Genomic DNA, 18,232 nt, shown 5'->3' with positions numbered 1-18,232 from the left:
ATTCCATTATATTACCCTGAAATTTAGTTTATAAATGGGAAATGACGAGAAAGACTCTGAAAAGTGGAGAAGATGGGAATTGACTAGCATTAATTCTGGTTTAAAGAAAGAAGAAAAAAGACGATAATTGAAGTATGCTTGTGTGTGCTTGCGGAAACAGAAAACGAGAACAAAGGGAAAAATACATGCATCAACGAATATCATTTAATTCGCATTTCCAGTCGTGGTTTACACGATTGCATTAACTGAGGACGGTATTGTTTCATTTAAGGCAAAAACACTTATTATCGATCACTCAAATAGTATCAGCCATGCTAATGCTGGTACGCATTACATAGAAAATGACTTAGGGGTGCCTGTAGGGCTGCACAGGAATCGAGCCGAACCGCCAAACCGAGCCGAAACCGATAGAACCGGACCGAAACTGAGCCGAACCGTCCATCCAACGATTGGTCACAGTTTGAGGAATCATAACCGTTAGATCTTCAGCTCGGTCCACGGTTTCAGCTTGAAAACTGACTGAGCCGAACCGATAAACCGGCTATACTACCAACCATTGATTTTATACTTTGTTTTTAATCATAGCCTCTATTTCATCACATATATATAACCTAATCTAAACCCTAAACTAAGAGAGCACTCATCTTGTCCTCTCTTTTTTCTTCTTCTTTGTTTCACGGCTCTCTCCTTATCTTCTTCTTCTTATAGTTACGGCGGATTTCTTCTCTGCTTCACAGACTCGCCTCTCTTTCTCTTTTTTTCTTTTTATTCTTACAGCAGAATCACATGTTCTTTTTCTTTTTTATTGATTACTTTCTTTCTTTCTTTTTTCTCCTCTGCACCAAGTATAATCCCATATAGATCTAGAGATCCTAAAGCCATAAATCAAGTATCATATCAGTAGAAACAGTGATGAAATTATGGAAACTGATTTAGTAAGAAATCTAATGTTTTCCGAGAGTACGAAGATGTTGTTAGGGTCTATTACATCAGGGGGTTTAATTTGAAGGTTGTAAGATCAAAAAGGGGTTTCATAGTTCACTGTAATGGCTAGATTAATTGTGTTTTTTATTTTATTTTTGGATAAGAAAATCGATTGTAATTACAACTTGTGATTTCTTTTTCTTTTCCTGATCGGAAGTGATAACCGGGATTAAAATCGTAACCGACCGATCTGATACGGATCGGGTTCAAACCGAACCGACTATGGATCGAATCTGTTATAGTTTGGCAACTGAAAACTGGGAGGTGGATGGTTTGGTGGTCGGTTTCGGCTGATAACCGGACCAATCGACCGACCGTTGTGAAGCCCTAGATGCATGGGTGATATACAACGACACATGGACTTATTCCTACTATAGTCGAACCTCGAAAAACGAATCTTCCATAAATGAATAACCTCGTTAAATGAATAATTTTTTCCGGTCCCGATTTAGGCCAAGGTGATAAATGAATAACCTCGCTTTATGCATTAATGAATAAAAAAAATCCAATCCTTAAAGGGCCCTATGGAAATATAAACCAATAATCACTAAATTATATATATATATATATATAAACCAAAATATATAATCAGTAAATCTTACATAAAAATATATGTGGAAATAAACTCAAAAAAATTCATCTATGATTGATTGTCCTTTTCTTCCACCCAAACCAAAATGCAGCGCATTCTTAATTTTATCCAATGCTCGCACAATTTTTGGAATATTTTGCTCGTGTTGCAACAACTATTTTTTAAAGTGACCATCGCTTGAAAGGCATCTTTAGATGACACATTTGGTACGAAGCTACTATCATTTGGTTCAGGATCATTCTCATCATTCATTACTAACTCATTAATTTATTTGTCTGTTGGAGATTCCATAACTGCATCATTCTCGTTAGGATAGTAAATTAGAAATGACACCAGTTAATCATTGGATATCTTCTTCTAATTGAACATTTTGTGGTTCGGGAACATCAATATCTTCAGGCCGAATTTTACAATGCCGAATACAATTTGCAATTGTTTTTGTTGTCACATCAAATCTCCAAGCCATAGTAGCAAAATTAATAGTATCCAAAATGTTAATCTTTTTAAGATTTTGGTGGATCAACTTCAAGGCTTTGCAAGATGCTTGAATAAAAACAACGCCTATAATGAACTTTGAAGGATCGAATAATCCCAGCATCACATGGTTGGCAAGATTTTTCACCAATACCCTCGAGGTACATTTGTACATCTTCTCTTATACAATTGTACTTCCTAATTAAGAAAATGTTGTCTAAATGAATAAATATTCCTTTATCGATAAATGAATACTATTTATCGATAAATAAATAATCCCGCTAAACGAATATTTTTTCTTGGTACTGAGGACATTTATTTATCGAGGTTAGACTGTACTCATTTAACTTGGCCCTACAGAATCATCAGTAGTGTAGTAGTACAAAGAAACAAGAAGAAGAGTCCATTTTTAATTTTATATATCAGAACAAAAAAAATTTTATAAAAGAAACATTTTATATAAGTAAGAAACAGAGGATACATTGTTTAGCTTACATAGCTTAAGGATCCACGCATCCTTTCTAGACTTATCCCAGTACCTAGAATTAATATACATGTTTTTATGTCTATTAAGGATTCTAGCTTATTTATCCGCAAAGAAATTACATTTCCGTTTGATAAAAACGAAAGAAGAACTAACAAGAAACTGGTTATAATTTAAGCCTTGCTGCAGAACTGCTTTGGACCTCCAATCAACCGCAAAATTGTTCTTCATTTCCATACTTCTTATAACGTTCTTGTTATCATTAAGGAAGATTATTCTTTCATCTCTGAATCCTTACATCCACTTGATAGCTTCTCTACATGCTCTGGACTCTGCTTCTTCTGAGCTTGAACACCATCATGTGGCTTCTAAAAAGTCAAGAATGTAACCTGAATTATCAGTTTTAACAATTCCATAAGCAAATTTTTTATAGTGTTTTGAAATGCAGCATCAAAGAAAATATAAGAAACATCCTGCTCCAAGTTATGTCCTGCAAAGGAACAATTAGGATGAGGCTTATCACAAGTACTGGCATCATTTCTTATTGTTTCAGAATACTTCTTGTTTTTTGTGTAGTTCGGCGAGTCTTTTCTGATGAACTCAACCAAATCAATTGGATTAACACTGACATTATCAAAAACGACTCTGCATCTGTACTTCCAAATATACCAGAGAACATATGCAATAAAATCATGATTACTATCATCTTTTAGCCAAGAAATACACCAATATTTGAAACTTAAATTAGCAGCATCAAAGAAGACTTGAGAAAAAGATAGGCCTCTCCAAATAGCTTCAGATAAAACACATTCTGTAAAAAGATGCTTGATATTTTCTCTAGCATTACTGTTACACAAGGGACAAGTGACATCAATTGGAGTGTAGAAACCTAAAATTTCTCTAACTGGTAAACATTTACTTAGAGCTTTCCACATAAAAGTTTTAACTCTAGGCATAACATTAGGTTTCCAAATTCCAACCCATTCAACTTTCTGGTTTAAGTGTTTCTTATTGCATGAATAATTATAAGCAGATTTTACAGAAATTGTACCATCTTTGGTTCCCAACCTTGAACACTAGACACCGGAGAAATTAAAGTAGTTCTTCCCTCTTGTGAAAGAAACTTAGCCTTCCAACCTTGAACCCTACTATAAACTTTATCTAGAATATTTTGATAGTTAAAACTTTTTGGTCTATTAAAGAATAAGGGAGTTCCTAAATATGTGTCATTCTTTGTTATTCTGCCTACTTTAAGAATCCTAGCCAGCAATTTACAATGTTTATTTTCAACTTTTTTGCTAAAATAAACACCCGATTTTAGATAGTTGATAACTTATCCCGAAGAATCACTAAAAGTTTTAAGCACATCCAGTAAATTTCTAGCCTGAGTTATACTAGCTGTTGTGAATAAGAAGGAATCGTCAGCGGAAAAAAGATGAGTAATCGAAGGACAATCTTTCGTAACTTTTATTCATGTTATTTTACCTGACTCTTCAGCAAAATTCAACAATTTGGACAAGGCTTCCAAACAGATGATGAAAATTTAGGGGGATAGAGGGGCTCCCTTCCTAATACCTCTAGTAGGTGAGAAAGAATCATCCGGAGATCCATTCACCAGAACAAAGTAAGTAACCGAGGAGATACAAGCGAAAACAAGATCACAGAAATCTTCAGAAAAACCTAATTGCCTTAAAACAAATAATATGAAGTTTCATTCAAGCCTATCGAAAGCTTTTGATAGGTCTAATTTGATTGCCATATGACCATTTTTCTTTTTACTAGTCTTCATAGTGTGAAGAGTCTCATGAGCAACGACAATATTGTCCGTTATCTGTCCCCCTGAGATAAAAGCCGACTGATTATGGGAAATTAAATTTCCAAGAACCGGTTTAATTCTATTGGCAATTATCTTAGCGATCTTATAGAGAGCATTACTCAGACTGATTGGCCGAAAGTCACTAGGTGTTTTTGGATTTTTTATTTTGGGTATTAGAGATATAAAAGTATGATTTATCTTCTTGTTAAACGTTTTTTCCTTGAAAACTTTTTGGACCCAGCTAACAATGTCTTCTTTAAATAATTCTCAGTGTTGTTGATAAAAACCTGGGGGAAAACCATCGGGTCCAGGAGCCCCCCAAGCGTTCATCATAAAAAGAGCTTCTTTTATTTCATCTTCACATGGGATTTTACTAAGTTTTTCATTGTCATTTGCTTCAATAACTGGTTTTAAAATCTCTTTGAAAATAGGATCAATATCCATTCCACTTGTGTTTGCCACACTATTAAAATATTTAGTTAATATAGAACTTAACTGAATTTGCTCTTCTATCCAAACACTTGTACCATCTCTAAGAGTGTATATACTATTAATTCTCTTTTTTTCAGAAGCATTTTGGTGAAAAAACCTAGTGTTGTTGTCATTTTCCTTAATCCATTTATCCTTAACATGTTGACTCCAGTAAATTTTTTCTATTTCATACCATGAGCTAAGATCATTCTGAAGTTTTTTATTTTCAATTTCATCTCCAAACTGTATGGTTTTCGATTTTCTTCTTCAATGGCAGTGAGAATAGTGGAAATATTCCTAAAAATATTGCCAAAATCCTTCTTATTCCAAGTTCTGAGATCATATTCGACATGTTTAAGCATCCCTAGCAGATATTTTTGTTTACATTTACTCTTGTTAATTGAATTATTTATAGTATCATTGCAGTTCTTTTGCTCAGACCAGCATCTCATGTATCTGTAAGGTCTAGAAATTTTCTCTGTTGGTGGAATTGTTTCTAAAAGAATAGGAGCATGATCTGAGGCTACTCTTGTAAGGTGATTATTCCTAGAATTTGGAAAGTATTCTAGCATTTATGATTAACAAAAACCCTATCTATTCTTTCTTGAATGTTTTGATTTCCTATGCGCCTGTTTGTCCAAGTGAAAGGAAGTCCAGTAAAATTCAAATCAACCAAACCCAGAGTTTGAATACAGTGAAACACATATGCAAAACTACTAGTAGAAGGATTATTACCTCCCTCTTTCTCATCTTTATGCATTATGAGGTTCATGCCTCCTATAATAGCCCAGGGAATATCAATCTCACTAATACTGCTTAAGAAATCCCATTGTTCATTCCTGTTATGATTGTCTAAAGCTCCATACACAAAAGACATGTTCATACTAATGTTGTTTTTAATTAGTTGAAAATGAAACACATTACTTTTAAAGGATAACAACCTAGCTGAAACCCCATGATTCCAAGCAATTGCAAACCCTCCTGATCTACCAATGGATGGTATGATGAACCAATCTTTTAATTTCATTTTTTTAAAATTTGCTCTACTAATGTCATTCCAACCTTTGTCTCAGATAGAAATATAACATCTAAATCCTTAGATTTATTTAAGTGATTAAGGTGGTCCTGTTTTAGATTAGATCTAATGCCTTGAAGATTCCAGGAAAGGACTTTAAATTCATGACCCTTGACATCATCTCCATCAATGACATATCTAACTAATAAGTTGTATTGTAGAGGAAATAAAGTTACATATAAATTGCATAGGAAGACAATTAAATATTTATAGCCCCAATACATGCAATCAGTACAGACACCACACTTCATTTTGCCATATAAGTGAAATAAAAGAGCATACATATTAGATTGCCAATAAAACACTCTTTTATAAAAAATTATGTCAAGAAAAGAGGAGATCTCATCCGCAATAAAAATCATATTATAACCATAAGCCACAACCTTATTATTTCTGAAGAGAGTATTTTTTATGCTCCTATATTTAAAGAAAGCATTTTCAGACAAAGAATTTATGAAAGCTATGTTTTTTCTTATTTTAAATTGTGATATGATTTTGAGAATATGTATAGAGTAATTAAAATATTCTGTGTTGAGAAGATTCACAACAGATATGCTAAGAGAATAATATGTACCAAACATATAAAAAATATAGATTATCATGCAAAAACATAAAGAAAAAAGTTTTAAAGTTACCTCATTAGTTTCAGCTGAGGAAAGAGGTTCAGAGCCATGTTCAGTTTTGTCCATGTCAGTGTCAGCAACTTGCTCTCTACTTTCTGGGAGAAATACAACCCAATTAATGTCTTGTGCTCTCTTACTACATTCAGCATCTTCATTCCCTTTATCATACAATTCAGGTGTATCAGAGCTGTTGACATTTATTTCACCCATTTGTTGCATATTTTCACCTTCCTCTTCTTGTAGAACTTCTTCTTACACAGCTATTGGAATAAAACTCTTATCCCCTTCAATTCCACCCAAGCAACATTAAGCTCATCTTCTTTTTTATCTCCCTCATCATTTGTTACAATACCAGTTCTTGTTCCCAACATAAAATAGTTGTTTAGGAGTCTGAACCAATCAGATTCCTTTTTCTTCTGCCTGTCATCTTTGAAATTGTTTTTAACTGCCTTACCTTTTAGAGCTGCCTTTAGATCATCAACAGTAATTGCCTTTCCTTTTAGAGCTGTGTTAAAATCATCAGCAGTAATTGATGACCTTATGTCTCCAATAATACCCACTTCTTTAGCTTTGCCTTTTTCTTGCATGCAAGTCCTTTCTGCACCTCCACTACTTTCCCCAGTAAATTCCTCAACATACTTTCTTCTTCTTTTGCTTCCTCTGTTTAGATAATCCACCTTGTCTATCTCACTGTCATAAATCCTCAGGCCTGCTGCAACATCAGTGATGAGATCAACTCTTTCATTACTTTGGACATTCTCTTGTTGATTGACTGGAAAATCTTCACCTTCACCTTCTTCATAGATGAAATTTTTTGGGAAGTTTCTTTGATAATCCAAATACCTAGCTCTACACTTCTCTTCTGAGTGTTCAGAATCAACATGCCAGCAGTCTCTACATGTTCCATGAGGTATCTCCATAAAGAAAATCTTCATCTTGATTGTTTCTCTATCAGTGCCTTCAAATATAATAATCTTGATTTGATGAACTAGAACTTTAGTTATATTAATTAGAACATGAGCTTGGTACTCTCCTTCTTCACTTGGCCCCCTGAGGCTTAGAACTCTACCAACTTTTTCAGCCACCAGTTCTGCTACAAACCCTTTTGCTACTAAATCACCTCTCAAAGTAAATTTGATCCAGTAATCCTGAGCATTAAAATCAATATCTTCAAGTCTTGTATCTCCACCCCAGTGTCTCATAGTAAGCAACTTTCCATGTACCCTATTTGGTATAGAATAGATTGCAGCAGCATAGTCACCAGCATTTGAGAATCTTATGATGAAAACTCTAGGATCAACAGTTTTCTTGATAATGATCTTCCCAGTTGGAGTCCACGCCATGTTCAAAGCATAAGACAATTCTCCTACTCTTAGGCCTCTTGGGTCATCTCCTTGTTTTATTTCCTTGAATAATTTGACAACTATTCTAGGAAATTTTCTCTGTTGTATCTGCCTAGTTGCATAGCGAAGAAACTCAAGGTAGAATTTAAAAGAGGAAGATAATGGGTTCTCTTGATCTTCTATGATTCTAGTGAGATGGGATATGTAATTGTTTGTGGGAATATCAGACATGTTTCTTGGTAGCTTAAGAAACCAATAATGGAAGCTATTTTGTGTTTTAGAAAAGCAGAAGTTGTATGAAAGATTGTGTTGGTTACTTTTAAAAACCTTAATATTGTAATGCAGATTGCTTCTATATATAGAGAAGAGTTTTTGCATGCTAATAGTGCGATAGTTCTTCTGAAAGTTTTTGCCATTTGTTGCAAAACGATATTTCCAAAGTTGCACGTATTTAAAGAAGCTGACATGAGAACAGTTCCTGTCATAATCCTCTACTTTTGTATACACAATATATTTGCTGATGTAATGGGATCAATGTAATGATTATAGTTGTCTTCTCCCAAAGATAGTGTCTTATTAAAAAATTATTATTCTTACTTGCATTTTGGGAAACTCCACCGCCTAAGGAAGAAACTGACCAGTAGCACTGTAGCTTCTCCTCTGTTCTCTCAACTGAGATATTGACCTGACATGGCCTCAACCGAGCATTAGCTCCTACCAATCTTTCCCTGCAAAACAGATAGAAGAATAAACAACTGATAATAAGTGTAATTATAATTTTATTCATAATGAAACTGGCAAAGTAAAGTAATTGATTAAGAAAAAACCTCCGGCAGTAAGGATCAGTTGAAAAATAAAAAAACCAATCCCAGTGAAATTAAAAAGACAGATTACGAGATCGAAAACTAGATTTTATAAAATTAGATCGGAAATATTTGAAAATCCAACTAGAGGAAAACGAAGTAGAACATAATAAGATGATTTGATAACTAATTAAAGAATACAGGAATTGATAAATCGAAACAAATCTGCAACATAAAAAGAAATCTTAATGGAAGATGATGAAAGTGGTGACTGAGTCAACTCCGATTTTTATCGCCGATTTGCAGAGCGTCTCTCTCCCCAATCGCTCAATTTTGCCGGTACCCATATCAAAACAAAATAAATGTTTGTCTAGCCCCACCGTATGCTTCAAAGAAAACAAAAAGAATCCAGCCCTAGCAGTTGTCTCTCAGAAGTCCGAACTAATTATTTTTCGGTTAAAGTTAAATAATTTTTTGGAAATGCTATTTGACTCCCTATTTACCTCCCTACAATCTCAACCACACATCCAGATTTAGATTCACATTCAGTTTGGTGGGGTTCACCATTCCCCAGATGTGGGGTTTAGATTGTAGGGAGGTGGAAAAGATGGAGTCAAATAGCACTGTCGATAATTTTTCTATGGAAATTTTCTTTTAATCTGTAAATTTTTTAAAAATGATGTATTTCATATCAGGTTTCTAATATCATCACCCAATGATTTTACCACTATAATACAGTGATATCAATACAATTGTTCTCTTGTATAATTTTGGATTGTTATTCACACATGCGAACAAGTATAAAATTACCCTATAAACCAGGATTATGATTACATTACTGCATAAGACTGTTTAAACCGATTCTGAATACGACAACTGCATTCCGTATACTTTCCGACCCTGGAAAACGGGAAAGGTGATATTGAAAAGGGTTAATTATTCTTATGACCCTAGAAAACATGGGTCTTACTCTTTTGGCCCTGAGGTCATAAAAATAATTATGTAAATTATTCTCTTAGCCCTGAAATAATTGTGAATATTTCTTGCACACATTCTAGCTGTGCATAATTCCTGCACGAATTATAGTCGTGGATATTTTCTACACAACTTCATATCAATGTGTTTGTTCATCTAAAAAATGGTTTTATAAACTAATTTAATGTACATATTATAGTATAAACCATTATGAAAGGTTAATTAACATTGTGGATAATAGCTGCACACTAGAAAAACACTGTGGATAATAACTGCACACCAAAATAAGTCGTGGATAATATCTGCACAATAAAAAAAAATACTTTGAAAAATAGTTGTACTTTAAAAAAAAAATTGTGGATAATATCTACACACAGATAAGAAAAATAAATAAAAATCATTTAAGGAATAAAAATCATGTGGGAGCGCAGATTATTGCTAGACTCCCAGCCAACCCTGTGTAAATACTTTCCGGTTTTTCAATAAATTGAGAATTATTTTATTTAAGGAATAAAAATTTCTAAAAATACGAATAATTTGATATTTGTATTTACGCTCATTGGATTGGTCTTTCAAAAACCTTTCTAAATATATAAAATTTGTCAAATTCCTACGTATCTTCAATAAAATAGGTTAAAGCATTTTTAATGGACTTTAAGCCCAAGTGAGGAGGGGGTCAAACACTTAATTCCCATTATTTGAAGATAGAGTCGTGCTGTGACGAGATCACCCTCGTGATAATTTCTATAAGGGTGCACTTTTTGACCCTTGGATATTCAATTTCAGATATCAATATATTTTGTTTTATTTTCTTATTTTTCAGGTCCTTTAATTTATCTTACTTCCTTCTTAGTCCCTGGTACAATCTTAATCGTCAAAATCCATCTTTATCCCTCTTCCTAGTTTTCTAAACCTAAAAACGAAAGTTCCATCCAAAGAAAGATGGTCAATCTGTATCCTATACGGTGAAGAAGACTAATTAATGGATAGATATCGTTTGCTATACAAGGTGAGACAAAACAAGGAGGCTGTAGTGGAGTTCTATGCAGATGATAAACAACGAGTGGTGTTTGCTTCCAGAATCAAGCTTAACTTAGCAGAGAACATTGATCTGCTCAAGCTTAAAATTGGACTGCGAATTAATTAATTGCATCTATGCTGCGGACCTGGTGGCTTGTTGTGCTATTCCAAGTTGACCTGCAAATTAATTAATTGCATCTTTATGAAGTTATAATGGTTCATATATCTTTGTTAGTGGTGATATTTGCTATTGATATGGAACAAATGGATTCCGCGACTAATTGGTATCTTTTGTTTGTTTCGGAAGCTCTTTGAAGATCACTACCGATTGATGTTTATGATGTAACTTTGAAATTGTTTCGACTGTGTAGTCCATGATCACTGTATTTTTTTAAAGAATTCTTTTTAAAACACAACCTTTTGAAAGAATATTACACACGGTGTATTTGATTTTAAAAGGACCGGGAAACAATTACAATTAAATATAAGAATGTATTAAAAAAATTGTGTATATATCTATTTTCTAAACAAAACTAGTAATAAAAACCAAGATGACCAAACTTGTGGTACAAAAACCCCACTCGAATGTTGGGATTCATTAAAACTCTATCTTAAACTAAATTATACAAAAATCCCAAATTTTTAAAAAATTGATACAAAAACCCCAAATTTCAAAATTGGTTTCATCAAATTTTATGATGAACCCAAAAATTGGTTTCGTCAAATTCTATGAGGTTTCATCAAATTTTATGATGAAACCAAATTTTGGTTTCATCAAAATTTTATTTTTTTGGGTTTTTGTGTTATTTTTGTTTTGAAGGGTTTTTTGTGGATGGATAGTGATTCCTTTGGGGTTATAACTCGCGGATCGTTTTCTAAATTCTACATCGAGATGTGTATACGTATATGATTTAATTTCCAAAGGTTAAAAAGTGCACCCTTATAAAAGCTGTCACAAGGATAACCTCGTCACAAAACAACTCATATAGAAAATAATCGAAGTCTACTACTAAACCAAAACCGTGTTTGGATGAAAACCAAAATCATACCAAAAGGCAACATACAATGCATCAGTACCATATACGCATGTCCACAGAATTTGTTCTATTTAACCCACTATTCTAGTGGTTGGTATAAATGACTTTTTTGGGGCTTCAGAAAGAATTGAAGACGAGCTGATGTTAAGAGAAAAAATGGTTGTTGTATTTAATCGGGTTAGTATACCTGAGAAACGGTAGTATAACGTACAATGTTAGAGAATGTCATTTATGAATGTAAAGATACAGTGCTTTCTCTTGTTACAACTAAAAATTTTGGCTTGCATCATTTTTGTCATTAACTCATGTTGCGTAGTGGCATACTAACTGGTATAAAATATGGAAAATTTGTTGGTTGGTCCTGGGCCCATATAGTTATTTATAGTAGGGTCCAATCGGAATTTTTTTTTATCTGGAGGTCCAAAATTAATTGAAAACATTGAAATGATCATAATACCCTCTACTACCAAACGTGTGCGTGTCTACACTCTTATTATATTGAGTACATATCTGCTGCACTGCTTACAAATTTGAGTACACATAGCTTATATACTTATAAATTCGAGTACATATCTTCTGCACTGTTAACTATCAAAATCAACGGCAAGAAGCTTCACTCTCTTAACTGGTTTTCCGTCCAAGTTTTACAAACCCAATCTTTGAATATTCGACCAATGTTTCCATGTTTATCTCAAGTTCTAAATCAAGCTTTTGCCTTTGCCAGACAGCCCTTGTGCACAGCCTCGAGCCAAGACTAGCAGCTACACAATACTTGGGCAGAACTGTTGCCCTCTTCACTGATTACTCGACTCAAACTCTTGTCGAAAGTCTGGTCGAACCCTTATACAACCAATGTAACCATGGCTGATAACTGCAAAAGACTTATTTGGATTTGTGAATACTGGTTGCACAAACCCTTGTCTTTTAACATCTCCTACATCTGACATACTAAGCTGGTCGCAGCTGATCTTGAAACTGTGAAAAAATGCTCTTTCCGGCCTTTCTACAAACAACCTGTGTGCAGTTTGCTTATATACAGTTCTGAGCTTGATGTTGAATCCTAAGCTCTTTCAATCTCCTTCCCTGCGACAATAATTAAATTACACAAGCATCCACATTTCTAATTCATTCAAAACTCAGAAACATTCATCATCACTTATCATCATAACGGCAGCAACTTGTCTTCTCTTCACTGCCTTCTCTTGGCAGCAAAACGACTTCAAAATCAAACCAAACTCTCCAAAATTGAATACCCAATCTTTATTTCCTTCTCAACTTCGAGATCCCAGTCCTGATCTCCCTTGATCTTCATTCCAATCAATGACAGACAACAACTCTTTTCCAACTGGTTTCTCGGTATTAATCTCTCACTCTGTCGTGTTGTTCTGAGCTTCTGGATCACGCCTTTCCTCCTCAAACACTACCACAAGAACCGTGACTAGCTGCTGGTCGACTTTGTTGGACAACGGTGAACTCTTGGCAGCAGCTCTTCGTATTTTGGTTGTAGACTGAGATGAAATGAGCGGAACTGGTCGAGTGTATTAGGACCTAGCTTTGTTGTTGCTGCGTATAAGACTGGCCCTTATCACAGCAGGTGGATACCCCGATTAATAAGTGTGACTGCCTTGGATTCAAATCCATTATCACCTAGCGTATCCAAAATGATGAATTATGCCTCTTCTCCTCTTCTTTCATGTAACATGACTCCAAAATTCCTGCAAAATAAAACAACCGTAATATACAAAAATACAAGAGAAATAACTAAGAAAAACATAAAAAATTGACATTCAAAAGATGTATTTAAGGCGCTTATCACCCATTACCAATGAAAACTCTTAAGACGTGTAGGCGTTTAGCAAACCATACCAACTAACGAAGAGTAATAATCCTGCAAAATGTTTTCCAGTCTATAAATGATGTACTCAATTTCTTAATAGTACATCTGCACTCAATTTATTCGGTCCTTTCTTTTTCGAAGGCAACAAATAACTATTTATTGACAGTACTATACACCCAATTTATTGACAGTATACCTACACTCAGTTCATGTTTTACATCTACAAAAATCATCCTTGAATAAACTCAATTCATACTGTATAATCCAAAAAAAAATCGTTCTCGAACCGACACATAAACTGCTTAATAAGACAATTCCATTACCAACCCAAAAAGATCATATAACCAATGGATAATGCTAAGAAACAAAATTCTTCCTTTCACACCATGACAGTGATTGCGTTGCAAAACACAACTAATTCTATTTAAACCTATGTGTAACGCTAAGAAAGGCAAGTCTTCGTTTCACAACTATCATTACATATTGGATGCACTCATATTTTCAGTGGATTTTAAACATAATAACACGGATTTAATGTTAAGAAAAATATGTACAAGATCCTATCAATGTCCCCATAATGAACAGTACTTCACTTAGTCCAACTTGGGTAATTATAGAGTGAATATACTTAAAAATTGAAACTAAAATCGTTATGGGTTGTCCAGCGGATAGACGACGGTGCTGGTATACTAAGAGAAAAAGGTATAGCAAGGAGATAAATTGTTTATTAGTTTGTTTGTTTTTGGTATTCCTCTATGCGAAAAAAGAAACTTAAGCAAGAGTCTTACGTAGTTGTGTTGATAAGGTGTACCAATCTCTGCTTGTAAGAATGACTTTATGCAACCATATCAACTAGCACGTCTTGTTGATCCCCCTGCTAAGTGACCAACTGAGATGATCAAAAAATGTATAAAAACTCCAAGCGGATTACTTGGTTATGCTTAGTGCAGAATAATAGTTATGGAGCAGAAAACCAGCAGCTACTGTAATGTTCTATGAAGTGTAGACTGTGATTTTTACAGAGTGCAACATTTATACACTGATTTCTCGTCAGTGTAGCGTATATAAACTGAATTTTCAGCAGTGCAGCATATACGCACTGCCAAATTATACCAAATGAAGTTGCAAAAACCTTCTACAATACTTATCTGGGAATAATACAGTACATTCATTATGGACTCCATCAAACTCACTAAAAATGCATGAGAATGCAATACATGCATTACACACTCTCATCAAAACACACTAAAAATGCATGAGAATGCAGTACATGCATTACACACTCTCATCAAAACACACTAAAAATGCATGAGAATGCAGTACATATATTACGCACACCCATTAAAACACACTTCATACTAAACAAGATTACATAAACAAGAATATCGAAACACTTACATGTTTGCATTATATCGTCCCAAGAACTTCACCGTAGTTTGATCCTTCAGAGAAAGGACGCAACCATCAGGAAATTCAGGAAATCCCATTATACGCCACGGCCATCACGATCCATTCCTACGCCTAACCCGAACTAAACTACCAACAGACAAATCGTTCTTCTTCGACCTATATCCACTAGACGGATTCAAAAACTAAAAATCAATTGCATATGAAAACAAGTAATGAATATAACAAAAGAAAAACAATTCTTTTTCAGTACGCCATATATGCACTGCTGGATTCTTTTGCAGCACTACATATATAGCATACTGATATAAACAGTACATCATATATGCAATGCTGGATCACACCCAAAATCAACTGAAAATAGAATCAACTATAAAAGAATAATCAGAATAAAAAACTTAAGAGCTACCTACCTGAATTATGTTAGTCTCTAGATCCGAATAAGAACAGAGCATGAATCCAACGACAAAGGCCTGCACCAAATTAAAAGAAAGACATATACCAATGCTGATTCATTAGATTATCAAACTGATACTTTTTTTTTTGCACAAAGCACACACATATACACAAAATTTAAATGTTACACATTTTATAGACATACAACGACCGTATTATATTCAGTACATCACATATGTACTCCTGATTATGAAATTAAAACAACAAGAAAAAGTATGATTTTAACTGGGAAAAAAAATAATCTACCAAAAACGGAAAATTATCTCAAATTGACAATCCACCCAATCAAAATAATATCAATTACAAAAACAGATTCATAAACAAGAAAAATTCAAAACAAAGAGATGGATTTTACACATCTTAAACATATACAACAATTATAATACCATCAGTACGACATATATGTACTACCGGATCCTGCAATTACGGATCTACAGTCAAACATCAACAACTCAGATCTATACAACCAATCTTTAGCTAAAATCACCGAGAAAGGAAATGAGATTACAGGTCTAAAAACTAATTGTGAATCGAGTTAGGAATTCAAAGTGAATTTAGTGCTATTTGGGTTTTTGAAACCATAGATTTTTCTGTAAATTCTTATCCAAACTGATAAATCAAGGATTACGACCGAATTAAACAATCAAAATAGATGAAACTTATCTTGTTTGTTGGATTTTATTGATGATTCATTCAATAAAACTTGTCGGTGATGCTTTCAAATGGAGTTTCTTCGATCTTCAACGCAGAGCTGGAGTCGTGGAAAGAGAAAATGAAAATAAAAATGAAAAACTCTGTGACTGATTTAGTCTTATCGTTATTATGTAGGAAGGGTAATCCAGACATTTATCGAAAATATTTTCCTAGTTTTGCACGTGTACAGGACCAAGTGATAAAAAATTGGGTCCATTTTTCTTTTTTCTTTTAATTATGGACCTCTGGTTATTGGGCTTTAGTGGGTGGACCTGCCACTAACTAAGAACACTATAATAGGATCTATAGGTAATTCCTACATAAAATATTCTTGGAGACGGTTGCGCAAATGACCCGTTGTAACATACTAACTAGTATGAGCAACCATTGATTGAAATAAATTGCCATCCTAAGTCATATGTGACGAATTACCGATAGTGGCATGGCTGATTTTAACTTAGTTCATTCAAAAAGATAACCCGATCTTAAATACAAAACACATTGGTTGTCAGAATTGATTACACGAGGAAGAAATTTAAACATCACAAACATGGACAAAGGGGATACCAGTTCTACTAAGTGCTGATACCGTTTCATATAGAACAAAAAGATCCCACCGATCCTGGCCGTTAGATCGATAAAATGATATCGGCACTTAGTAGGACTGGTATCCCCTTTATAAATCGTGAAATCAATATGCAAAGTCAAGGTACTTCTATTTCGCTCAAGTGGCGTCAATAAATTCCAAGGATAGTTATTACGCATGCCTATCCATATTACCCAACATGCTTCCTTCCAAACAAAATATTGATAGACTTGTCTCTTGCATGGTTGTCTCTCGTCCTCTCTGTATTCAAGATACTAAACCGTGGACCATATATCTATTACTTGTCTAATGTGTTTGGCTTAACGTTGATTTTTTTATATGCTTCATCATCAAATTATAGCAGGAGGAATTTTTATCTTTTTTCTTTTCTTTTCATCTTTTTTTCCCCTTTTGCTCATAAATCTAAAGGCTTAAAGGTCTAGATAAAAAAAGCTCCTACATTGAACAGCGAGGAAACTCTCGCTTCCTATTAGTCGAAATAAGTTTTTTCTGAGTTTTGTGAAACGAGTGTTCCTATAAAGACACTTGGCAACTTATGATTTGTTTAAAAAAAAATAAAAAAGGAAACCAAGTTACCGTGAGATTTTGGAATTCATGATGTGACCATGTTAGGAAATCAAATCCAGCTGAAAAGGGGAACCGAATAATGTATATAAAGGCTCTAAGCCTTTGGCTTTGACCGCCACTTACCACTAATCCTCTCTGTGGACCGACTAAATAACCTAGTTTAATTGGGGTCCCCAAAAAACAATTAGGGGTCTCCTACTAGAGGACAAAAAAGGTCATTAAAACTTAAATTGAGTCACCCCTTAACCAAAATATTTTTAAATGACTAAACTGCCCCTGAATGATTAGTATTAAAATTTAATTAAGTTAAGTTAATTAGTGTAGTTAGATTATGTTAGATTAAACTCAGATTTTAGAATCAATTTTTTTTTTTTTGTTGTTTGAGTTGAGAAGAAGAAGAGGAGGTTTCAGAGGAAAATTTAGGGTTTTTAGAAGTGAATAATTCAAGTAGGGGAAATGATGTTGGGGAAGGTTCAAGCAACAAAGATGATTGTGTTGATGGTAAGATTATCTTAAATTCTCCCATGGATTAGATGTATGTCACAACACAGAGAAAGAGTCGTCAATGTATTGACACCAAAAATGACGACTCAAACCTGCAACTTTTCCAGGTTTTGAAAAATCGTCAGGGTATTTTAAATTTTCATTGACGACCCTCAACAGTCGTTAATGTTTAGACTGTTTAAGTGACGACTCTACACTGTCGAAGATTCATTAATGGCGGAAATGTACGACAGTTTTGGGTTGTCATAAAAATGATCAATTGCCTGACGACCCTTTGGAAGGGTCGTTACTGTTTTGGTTACGCATTTGACCACTTAAATAATCGTTAATGTTTTAGAAATGTCGTTATAGACTATCGTTAATCTCTAAAAAGAGTCGTTAGTGTATGACAGTTTAGAGTCATTATTGTTTTGATCATGATGTATATGACGACCCTAAACTGTCGTTAATGTTGGTGAAGGGTC

Source organism: Papaver somniferum, chromosome 3 (genome assembly GCF_003573695.1).
Source record: "Papaver somniferum cultivar HN1 chromosome 3, ASM357369v1, whole genome shotgun sequence".
NCBI lineage: Eukaryota > Viridiplantae > Streptophyta > Magnoliopsida > Ranunculales > Papaveraceae > Papaver > Papaver somniferum.
Note: the sequence above shows the minus strand (reverse complement) of the source record.